The sequence below is a fragment of the Peromyscus maniculatus genome, chromosome 14 (genome assembly GCF_049852395.1).
Source record: "Peromyscus maniculatus bairdii isolate BWxNUB_F1_BW_parent chromosome 14, HU_Pman_BW_mat_3.1, whole genome shotgun sequence".
Classification (NCBI taxonomy): Eukaryota; Metazoa; Chordata; class Mammalia; order Rodentia; family Cricetidae; genus Peromyscus; species Peromyscus maniculatus.
Window position 1 is genome coordinate 38038239 of NC_134865.1, and position 11070 is coordinate 38049308.

At 41.8% G+C, this 11070-nt stretch overlaps 1 long non-coding RNA gene across 1 annotated transcript; it reads right to left on the reverse strand.

Moving 5' to 3' along the window:
* Positions 1–2462: 2462 nt before the first annotated feature.
* LOC143268538 (uncharacterized) lies at positions 2463–10513 on the reverse strand. The gene is made up of 2 exons (XR_013044598.1): positions 10357–10513; positions 2463–2761 (listed from the first exon to the last, which is right to left on the reverse strand). It is a non-coding gene; the product is annotated as an uncharacterized LOC143268538 (long non-coding RNA).
* Positions 10514–11070: the final 557 nt, after the last annotated feature.

Consider the following 11070-nt stretch of genomic DNA (forward strand, 5'->3'; position numbering starts at 1 on the left):
CTAGAGCCTCCAGGGAGATGGGGCTGGAATTGGTGGCCCCATCTTAAACCACGGCACTTGCTTTTGTACCAAGGCCCTGCTGCTACTAGGATGCCAACTGAGGGACCCCCAGAGCTCTCCAGGCCTCTCCCTCCTTTAATCCTACTAATGAAGCACCACACAGAAGGCCCCCTTCAGACCGTATGCTCAGGAAGCATCCTTCTTGTGGGACCTTCGTGGGGAAAAGAAGTCCATAACTCTTTGATCTTGACTGTCAACAAGGAGTTTTTCTGAATATCTTTGAAATCTTGGAGAAACAAAAAGAGGGACCTGAACTTTGAGACTCAGTCTTGTTTGATGTTACTATCCAGCAACAGGACAAATATTATCCTCTGGGGTAAATTGCTTTGTTCTGGGGAGATACTACAATTGATATTTGGTTCTTAAAGGAAAAAACAAACATTCTCAAAGGCAGAAATTCAAACCCTGTCTTCCCAGGGGGGGTCTTATATCATGTATGATCACAAAACAGCTGTTTTCCTCATGGACAGCATTGCAAATGTTTTCAATAGGAAAGTGTTTCATCTTTAAGAAAGGTTTAGTCTGCAAAGTATAAAACTGTAATTGTTTCTTCTGGAGAGGAAACTGGATATTCTTAGGGGTGAGATGGGACATTGGAGACCTGTCTTCCTCTAGGCTGGTGGGGGATTGCCAGGGAGGCCAAATGGGACAGTTCAAAGCCTAACTGGGTGGGCTTTTTATGGAGTCTGGTACTATGATATTCTGGACTTACCAACCCAGACTTTGAAAATGGACTCATATTTTTATGTTTGTATTATTGTCTAAGATGAGGATAACCTCTAAATGGTGAAGGCACCCAACTGTTAATTGCTCTCATGGGACATGCCCCATGAGAGGAGAGAGTAGGGGGATTTGGGAATATAGAGACAGGAATGCAGGTAAGGGTGAAGGGAGAGTTGGGTGACTACAGACCATTTCCTCCCCTTCTCTAGAGTTGAGATTGCAGGCACTAGGACTGTTAAGGTGGACTGTGAGCTGATTTTGGGTGGCTACACATAGAGAGGTTTGGCTTGTGAACTTTACAATTCCTCATTTCCAGAGCCAGTTTTAACTGTGAGAGTTGCAATTCCTGCCTTTGATTTCCAAATCTTTGTTAAATTCTTGTCACTCTTGAAAGCTTGGGTTTAGCTCTGCTGTTGGAGGAACTATAGAGCCAGCTGATGACAGCACAGTTTGAGGGATGGGGGCACTGGCAGCAAAGTGAGCAGAGTCTGAGTGGGGGCAGCAGGTGGAGAGGTTGGAACGAATGCTGAAGGTGCAGATTTAAAAAATATAATTACCCTTTATTTGGCCAGTCTGGGATTGCAGATTAGCAAGGAATCAGGCAAAGGGATAGCCCTAGATGCAGATATCTGAGAGGAGGTGAGACCTTCAAAGATGGAGGCTAGGAACTATAAAAATACTAGTGGGACGCAGTTTGCAGACAAGTGGGTTAAGGTTAGTCGGATGTCTCTTTTGTGCACAACATGCAGACCATGGGAAGAAGGGAACTCGGATAGTAGTGGAAGCACTTGGGGGGCAGGATGGACTGGCTGGATGGCGACAGCGAGCATGTGGAGGAAGAGCTCAGAGACTCACCAGAGATGAGCACCCCGCTTTGACTTTGCCCTTGCACTTGTCTAGACTTCCTTCTTCCCACATGACCTGCTCGTTTGTCTCGGCTGTCTGGTGTCCCCCTCTAGCATCTCCCCAAGAAAAGTTGCCACCACCGCACAGCTTGACACCCCGTCTAGTGTTTGCTCTCTCCTCAGACCTTCCCAGACCCTACCTAGAGCGACTCTGATCATAGCACCTGATGGCCAGTTGGCAATGGTCTCTGTGGAAGCCTGTTCTTGGGTGTTGTTACTTAATTTGGTCTTGATGGATCAGGAAAAGAAGTGGACAGAGCTTCATGGGGGTGACAGGCCCCCGGCAGCATAGTCACTGTGATGATTTCTGGTTGCAGAGCCTCTTCAGTACTTGGAACTTGTGTGAGGAGCCACAGAGGGCTGCTGCCTCTCCCTGCACTGTGAGTGGCAGTGCTAGGCTGGCCTGTCTACGTTCTAATGTATGTGCATTGGATAAGTGAGCTGATGACCTCTGTGAACAGCTGTGGGGTCTGTGCTGCTTACAGATGTGAGGCACAGCTTGGACAGTACCACTTAGTAGCTTAAACACCGGCCGTTTGGATATCATTTTGGAATTTATAGGGTGTGATAAAATTTTAAAACTCAAGGATGTTAGGCTAGGTTTAATGGGGCACATCTTTAATCTTAGCACCCAGGGAGGCAGAACAGGTGGATCTCTGTGAGTTCAAGGCCATCCTAGTCTACATAGTGAGTTCCAGGTCAGCCACAATGTCATAGTAAGACCCTGTCTCAAAAATAACAACAACAAACCAAACCAAACCAAATCAAAACACATAATGGCTACACAGTGCTTTAATGGTTTCTTGGTTTATCATATCTTCTACCCAGAGGTAAAGACCCAAAGAAGATGAAAACTCTCCTTCTATTTTGGCTATTCTTTGAAGTTTTCTTTTCCACACCAAGGCTGGGTTTTAGCCGCTCTTGACTATGCAGGACTCTCGATCACTTTACTTTCTGATGCCGGCAGAGACCCTGGACTTCCCTGAAACTCCTCTTTGCTGTTATTCCTCTGTGGGTCTGAAAGGCATTTCATCAGCTCATAAATGGTTCTGGTCTTGATCTGCTGGTGGTTCCTGAATAAAGGAGGAGAGAGAAATCACCTCACTCCACCATACGGGTTGGGAGTCCAACAAATGTACTCTGGTCTTGGGACTGGTCACTTTTTTTCCCCAGCCAGGAAGCTGTGTGCCCTACACAGCATTGAGAACGAACTTACTTTTTAAGAATTTTAGCCGGGCGGTGGTGGCGCACGCCTTTAATCCCAGCACTCGGGAGGCAGAGCCAGGGGGATCTCTGTGAGTTCGAGGCCAGCCTGGTCTCCAAAGTGAGTTCCAGGAAAGGCGCAAAGCTACACAGAGAAACCCTGTCTCGAAAAACCAAAAAAAAAAAAAAAAAAGAATTTTAAGGTGTGCATTCATCTTTCTAGGGAAGGATGGGAAAAAATTTTGCTTCCTAAGTCTAGTTGAGGTGTCTGAAAGAGGATTCAGAGGTGTTTGAGGGTCACAGAGCTGCTGTGGTTTGTATTTAACAGGGCTTGGACATGATTTTTACTCTGCTAAAAACACTCGCAAATACACACACACACACACACAGACACACACACACGCTGTTCTCCGGAGACTAAAAAGCAGATTCAGCTCTTAGAATAACTTCTTCTTCTAGAAATTCAGCCAGAGAAGTATCTAGAAGCATTCAAGGAGGTGCTGTGTGTCCAGGAGTACTGGTCCCTGTGGGCTCCAGAGCCTCTGGTGCCACATTCTCTGCCACCACTGAGAGTCCTGTATTTCAATGCTACCATTGTGACTGGAGCTGGGGACTAATGTGAAAGGGAATTATGGTCCACTTGCCACCTGCGAGGGCCCTGGTTTTAAAGAGGTGAGAGGGAGATTAACACCCAGTGGCTCTTCTCCTACTTCAGGAAGGCTATGTTGAACAAAGTGACTAAGAACTTTCCTCACAGCAGTGTCATGTGTCCCGGATTAGCTCTCAAGTCTCACGCAGTAAAGGAACTCTAGTCTGGTATGTTGGACACCAGATAGAGACAAGCTGTCATGAGCTTGAGCTCGAATTGTTTCTAGTCTCCCATGTTTAGAAATTTTATCTTCAAGTAATGATTAAATCATCCCCCTAGTGGTTCTGACTCGGCATCCTGCTTTGGACAGCATATTGCTATTATCTTGGCTAGGGAAAAGATGGCATAGGAATTACTGAAACAACAAGGCCACATCTTGTGTTTGGTTCACTCCCCATGTGAAAGGCAGCATCTTAATCAAATGAACTATCTAATAGTGATTAGAGATCTCATCAGTTAAAGAATCATTGTGTAGGCCATTTCCTCTGAATTGAAGCATTCCTTCGTGGTGGGGGGCAGGGGCCTCATAAGACTTAGGAAGCTAAGAAGCCTTTTAAGTAAAGGGTCAGAAAGTTCATGTAACCGAGTAGGTTCAGGAAACTCGGAAAGTTACAGGATTTTTCAAAGACCTTCCTCAAGGTTATATAAACAGAGAATTCTTGCTGGGGACTGGCAAGCTAGGCAGGGAGCTCTAGGGATGTAGCTTTAATGAGCTATCACCCTGGTGATGCAGTGGGCTTTGAGGGTCCCATTCTCCAGTAAGAAGGCTTCATCAATACTCTGTAGGTAATCCCAGTCAACTCATTTGCTTATTAAGTTAGACTTGGGTAGAATTTTTGGTGAAGGCACCCAACTGTTAATTGCTCTCATGAGACATGCCCCATGAGAGGAGAGAGTAGGGGGATTTGGGAATATAGAGACAGGAATGCAGGCAAGGATGAAGGGAGAGTTGGGTGACTACAGACCATTTCCTCCCCTTCTCTAGAGTTGAGATTGCAGGCACTAGGACTGTTAAGGTGGACTGTGAGCTGAATTTGGGTGGCTACACATAGAGAGGTTTGGCTTGTGAACTTTACAATTCCTCATTTCCAGAGCCAGTTTTAACTGTGAGAGTTGCAATTCCTGCCTTTGATTTCCAAATCTTTGTTAAATTCTTGTCACTCTTGAAAGCTTGGTTTTAGCTCTGCTGTTGGAGGAACTATAGAGCCAGCTGATGACAGCACAGTTTGAGGGATGGGGGCACTGGCAGCAAAGTGAGCAGAGTCTGAGTGGGGGCAGCAGGTGGAGAGGTTGGAACGAGGTGGAATGCTGAGGTGCAGATTTAAAAAAAAATATAATTACCTTTTCATCTCCTTCTCTCCTTACTTCTCAGCTACAACCTCCCATTTACTAATCCTTAAATCATGCGGACCATAACAGTGTCCCAAATGTCCCCCCTCTAGATGCCGTTCCACAACATTACCTTCTCAGTTGCCTAATACCAATCTTTAGCCTTACTCGACCCTTCCACTCCAGATCTAAATAACAAACTTACTAGTCTACATCTTGTTCCTTTATTCTTCAACAGTTGTTTTAACTGGCTAGTATGGCATTTGCACATGGGCCTAAATAGGAGTTTTGATTATTTCTGGGGATAGTAGTCTACTCTGGGATTAATATGGGGAAATCACACCTGACACTTAGTGATTAACTTTTGACATGTGCACATTGACTCTACAGCAATTGTCAAAAGCCAATCAATAAAATAACCCCAGATGATAAGTCCCAAAGCAGAAATATATAAAAAAAACATGAAAAATCAAGACATATTACCCCACCTGAAAAAATTCCAATTACGTAGTAATAGATCCCAATGGGAACAAGTTTGATTAAATCCCAAAGAATTTAAAGTGATTATGAATATTTAACAAAATGAAAGAGGCTACAAACAAATTCCTAAATGAATTTAAAGAAAATACAAACAAGAAGCTGAAGGACATAGTCAATAAAAGATGTGAATCAGAAATTCACAAAAGAAATATAAATACTGACAAAATTCATATTGAAATTTTAAAAATTAAACTATAGTAAGTCAAATAAGAAACTCAGTAGATAAAATGGATCAAGTGGAAGACAGAATATCAGTGATAGAAGACAAGAGAGATGCATTTGAATATTCCGATAGAGACAAGAATAAAGAATAAGAAAATAGGAGCACAACATGTGAATTCTATGAGATATCATTAAAAGATAAAATTTATGAATCATGAAAATACAAGAATAATCTCAGCTAAAGTCATAAACAATATACTTAATTAAACCATTGTAAGGAAAGAAAAAAAAAAACAACCAACCAACCAAACAAACAAACAAAATCCCAAATGTAGAGAAAGAGGTGACTACCCAGACACAGGAAGTCTTTAGAGCATCAAACAGATAAGACTAGAAAAAAACTTTTCCACATCATACTGTAGCTAAAATACTACATTCAGAGAATGAAGAAAACTACTAAAAGTTTCAAGAGAAAAACACGAAGTCATGTGTGCAGGCAAACCCATCAGTGTCACACAGATTTCTGAACAGAAACCCTAAGATCTAGGGGAACAGAAAATAATATGTTTCAAGCATTCAAAGATAATAGTTGCCAACCCACACTAATGAATTAAATAAAACTATCTGTCATAACTGAAGGAGAAAGAACTTTCTATGATAAAAACACATGGAAAGAATTCATGGTCACTAGTTCTACAGAATGAATCCTTCAGCCTGGAGGAAGATGAACACATCCATAGTGCTACAGGAAAAAAGAGACCATGTTAGAAGAGCAGCTAAATGACTGAGGAATAGGAGAAGAGTAATCACTACAAAAATTAACAGAATTACAGGAATTAATACATCCTTCAATAATAACTTTGGATATTAAAGGACTAAATTCCCCAATCCAAACACATAGACTAATAGATTAGATACCAACAGACAAATGTAGCTCTTACTTCTCATCAAAGGAACTTTTCTTTGCAGCAGATGAAGACCATAACAGAAAACAACAATTGATCAAAATGCAGAGAACAGCTAACCGACCATGAGGTGCCCAACCCCAATGGTTACATCTATATCACAACTACCACACCTAAGGCTCATGACAGAACAGAACACAGGAAGAGTGTAAGGAAGTCTGCTGTGAGCTTGTGTCTCCTAGAAATGGCAAGGAAGCTTCATCCATGATACCCAACAATATGGCTGCCTAAACACTTGAGCAAGGACAACATCCATAGACATGCTAACACGGAAGGAGGAAATCTCAGATGGCCCCAACTCTAGACAGACAACTACAGACATCTAACGAATGCTATGAGTTGGAAGAGTAGTCTTTCCCAGGGATGAGCCCCCTAACTGGTTATCCAATACCAATTAGTCAGCTCTGAGGTCATATACACACAAGTAACACTAAATAGATTGAACAAATTGCATAATATATATATATATATATATATATATATATATATATATATGTGTGTGTGTGTGTGTGTGTGTGTGTGTGTGTATGTATGTGTGTATGTGTGTGTGTATGTGTGTTTGTGTTTGTGTTTGTGTGTGTGTATGTGTGTGTATGTGTATGTGTGTGTGTATGTATGTGTATGTGTGTGTGTATGTGTGTGTATGTGTGTGTGTATGTATGTGTGTATGTGTGTGTGTATGTGTGTGTGTATGTGTGTGTGTGTGTATGTGTGTGTGTGTGTAACAACTACAATTAAAGGGAAAAGTCCACAAATTTGAGAGGGAGTGGGGTGAGGCATGAGGAAGGTTGGAGGGAGGAAAGGGAAGGGAAATGCTATAAATACATTTTAATTTCACAAACATGTTTCAAAGGATCCATTTACTTGTTGCTCCCAAGAAACACACCTTACCATCAAAGATAAATGTAACCTTAAGGTATAGAGGTGGAAAGAGCTACTTCAAGAAAACGGAGCTGTGTAGTGGAGATGCACACCTTTAATCCAGTACTTGGGAGGCACAGGCAGGTGACTCTCTGTGAGTTTGAGGCCAGCCTCATCTACAGAGCGAGTTCCAGGACAACCAAGTCTACACAGAGAAATAATGTCTGGAAAAACAAACAAACAAACAAACAAAACAACAACAACAAAAACAAAGAAAGAAAATGGAACTAGAGAACAAGCAGGGATTGACTGTTATAATATTTGACAAAATGGACTTCAAACAGACTTCAAGGTGAAACCACTCAGAAGGAAAAAAGTCAGAACAGCAAAAGAGAAAATTATAGGTATTATAGACCAATACATAGACCTGATGAGCACAGATGCAAAGATTCTCAATAAATACTTGCAAATTGTTGGCTTCAGTCCAGAGATTGAGGGATGCCTCAGCATATATGCAAAGTCAATAAGTTTAATATCATAAATAAATGGACTTGACAGAAATCATGATTATCTTAACAGATACACTAAAAACTTTTTACAAAATTTAACATCCATTCATTATAAAATCCTGAAGAAATATGAATAGAAAGAGCATAGCTCAACATTATAAAGGTCATATAAAGCAAATCTATAGACAGCATTAAGCTAAACAGGGAAAACTGAAATCATTTCCACTAAAATGAAAATGTCAGGAACATGACAAAGGTGTCCATTTTCTGTACACTGTGAATATACATTGTTCCCATTGGTTAATAAGTAAGCTGCTTTGGCCTATGGCACGGCAGCTTAGAGGCAGTTGGGAAACCAAGGGAGAGAGAGGTAGAAGAAAGGAGCAGCCAGCCTGCTGCCCAAGGAACAAGATGCCAGCAGATCGGTAAAGCCGCAGAACATGTGGCAAACATAGATTAAGAAGCCTGCCATAGGCCATGCAAGTGGTAATTAATATTAAGCCTCTGAATGATTATTTTATAAGCGGTTGTGGCTGAGGTACCATGGGCTGGGCAGGCTGCAGAAACTTCTGGCTACAGACAAGACTAAGAAATAAAAAGGACACAAAAGGAAAGGAAGCAGTCAAAGCATCCTGATTTTAAGATGATAATGGTGCTATACATGAGACCTAAACACTCTGCCAGAGAATACTTAGAGCTGGTGAACACTTCGGCAAAGTGCCAAGACACGGAACGGACATATGAAATGACTAGCCCTCCTCTACACCAGAAACATGCACGCTGAGAAAGAAATCAGAAAAGTGAGTCCACTTGCAATTGCCTCCACAAACAAAAACAATACCCCACTCCCAAACTTAACCAAGGAGTGAAAGACCTCTATAATGAAAACTAAAACATCAAAGAAAAAGATCGAAGAAGATGCTAGAAGACGGAGAGACCTCCTATACTCATAGACTGGAAGAATTAATACTGTGAAGATACAACCCCATTAAAATTCCAATTTCATTCTTCACAGAATAGAACAGAATAATCTTAAGACTCATGTGGAAGCACAAAAGACCCTGGATAACCAGTGAGGTCCTGAGCAAAGAGGACAATGACAGAGGTGCCACCATACCTGGTTTCAAGCTCTTCTCCAGAGCCATAGTGACAAGACAGGATGGTGCTGGAACAAAAATAGGTCAATTGAACAACATGAAAGTCACAGATACAAACTCACACAGTTACAGCCATCTGATTTTGGACAGAGATATCAAAACAAAACCCAACAAACAACACATTGGAGACAAATGAGTAGCTTCAAAAAATAGTTCGGCAAGAGTCGGTATCCACATGCAGAAGAATGAAGCTAGACACATATTATTCACTTTCTGTGAAAGTCAACTCCAAATGGACCAAAGATCTTAATGTAAAACCTGAACTCTGAAACAGACAGATGAAAAGTGGGAAAAACACTTCATTGTATCAGCCTAGGCAAGGCTAGACACTCAGGAAACATGGACAACAATTGACAAGTGAAATTCCATTAAATTAAAAAGCGTCCATACAACCAAAGGAGCAATTGAGAGAAGTACATGACAGTCTACAGGGTGGGAGGAAATCTTTATAAGTTGTACCTCTAGGGGATTAATACCTAGGATATGCAAAGAAGTATAAAAAGAAATTAGAAACCAAACCACACAGTCTATAAAGGAGCTAATGAAATGAGCAGAAGCTCCGAAATGTGAAGTGGAAATGGGCCATAAGCATGGGAAAGTGTTCCTCTCTAGCCATCAGGGAAATGCGAATTCAAACTGCGTTGAGATTCTCTCCTACTCCAGTCAGAGTGGCAGTTTTTAAGAAAAGAAATGACAACCAATGCATGTGGGGATGCAGACAAGAGCAGACACGAACACGTTGCTGGTGTGTCTGTGAAATGGTGTAGCCACTGTGGAAATCAGTATGGAAGTTCCTCAAAAAACTAAAAATAGTTCTGACATGTGACCAAACACTAGCACTCCTGGGTATTTACTTGAATGACTCCAAGTTAACATATGTCAGGGATTTTTGCAGTCTGTTTATCAAAGCATCATTCAAAATATCGTATTGATGAGACCAACTAGGAAAGAAAGTATGGTATACATACACAGTGGAATATTTTTCAGCTATAAAGAAGAAACCTGTCATTTGAAGAAAAATGGATGCAGCTGGAGATAATCACACTAGGCAAATTAAGTCAGTCTCAGAAAGAAACACAAATATCACGTTTCCTTTCATTAATGGTCAAATCTTATGTGGATATATACAGAAGGTATGAAAGCAGGAGCAATGTTGTCTAGGGTTGTAAAAGGGTGGAATGGATGAGGAAGGGAGATAAGGAAAGTGGTGGGAATACATTTAAAGTATATTAGATTTGCATAAAAATTAGAGAAGACAAGGTATTCTACTTAAAAAGGGGGAAGGCTGCTTACAGTTTCAAAGGACCAACTCACAATAGGCTGGCCCATTGCTTTTAGTCCTCTGATAGGGTCCCAGGCAGTCATGGTGGTGAGTGTGTAGCAGAGTAAAACTGCTTACTTCATGGCCCTAGACCCAGTAAAGGGCATGCTCTAATGACCTAAAGACTTCTCACAGGCTCTACCATTACTTCACAATCGTACCTCCTTGGGGACCAATCCTTTTTTAGACACGGGCCTCTGAAGAACACGTACCTTAATCATAGCAGATCTGGACCAGAAGTCACAGGTTTGGGAGTTGGAACTGGGTGTGACATTGGGTCAGCCTAGGGAACACACAGAGCCATATGGCCATCAGAGTTGGCATGATAGGGATTCCTGAGTAGCTGCAGCAAATTGAGTGGACTTGATAAGATTGTTGCAGGAGGTCTGCAAAGGTTATGGTGGTAAGGCTGTTTAGTGATATCCAAGGAGGGCAAAGCCGGGCCAGCAAAGTCCCATGGCACCCTCTGGCTCTAGAGCAGTGGCTCCCAACCTGTGGGTTATGACACTTTTGGGGACGAATGACCCTTTCACAAGGGTCACATATCAGAAATCCAGCATATCAGGTGTTTACAGGTATTTACATTACGATTCATAACAGTAGCAAACTTATTTATGAAGTGGCAATGAAGTAATTTTATGTTTGGGGGTCACAGCATTAGGAAGGTTGAGAACCACTGCCCTGGA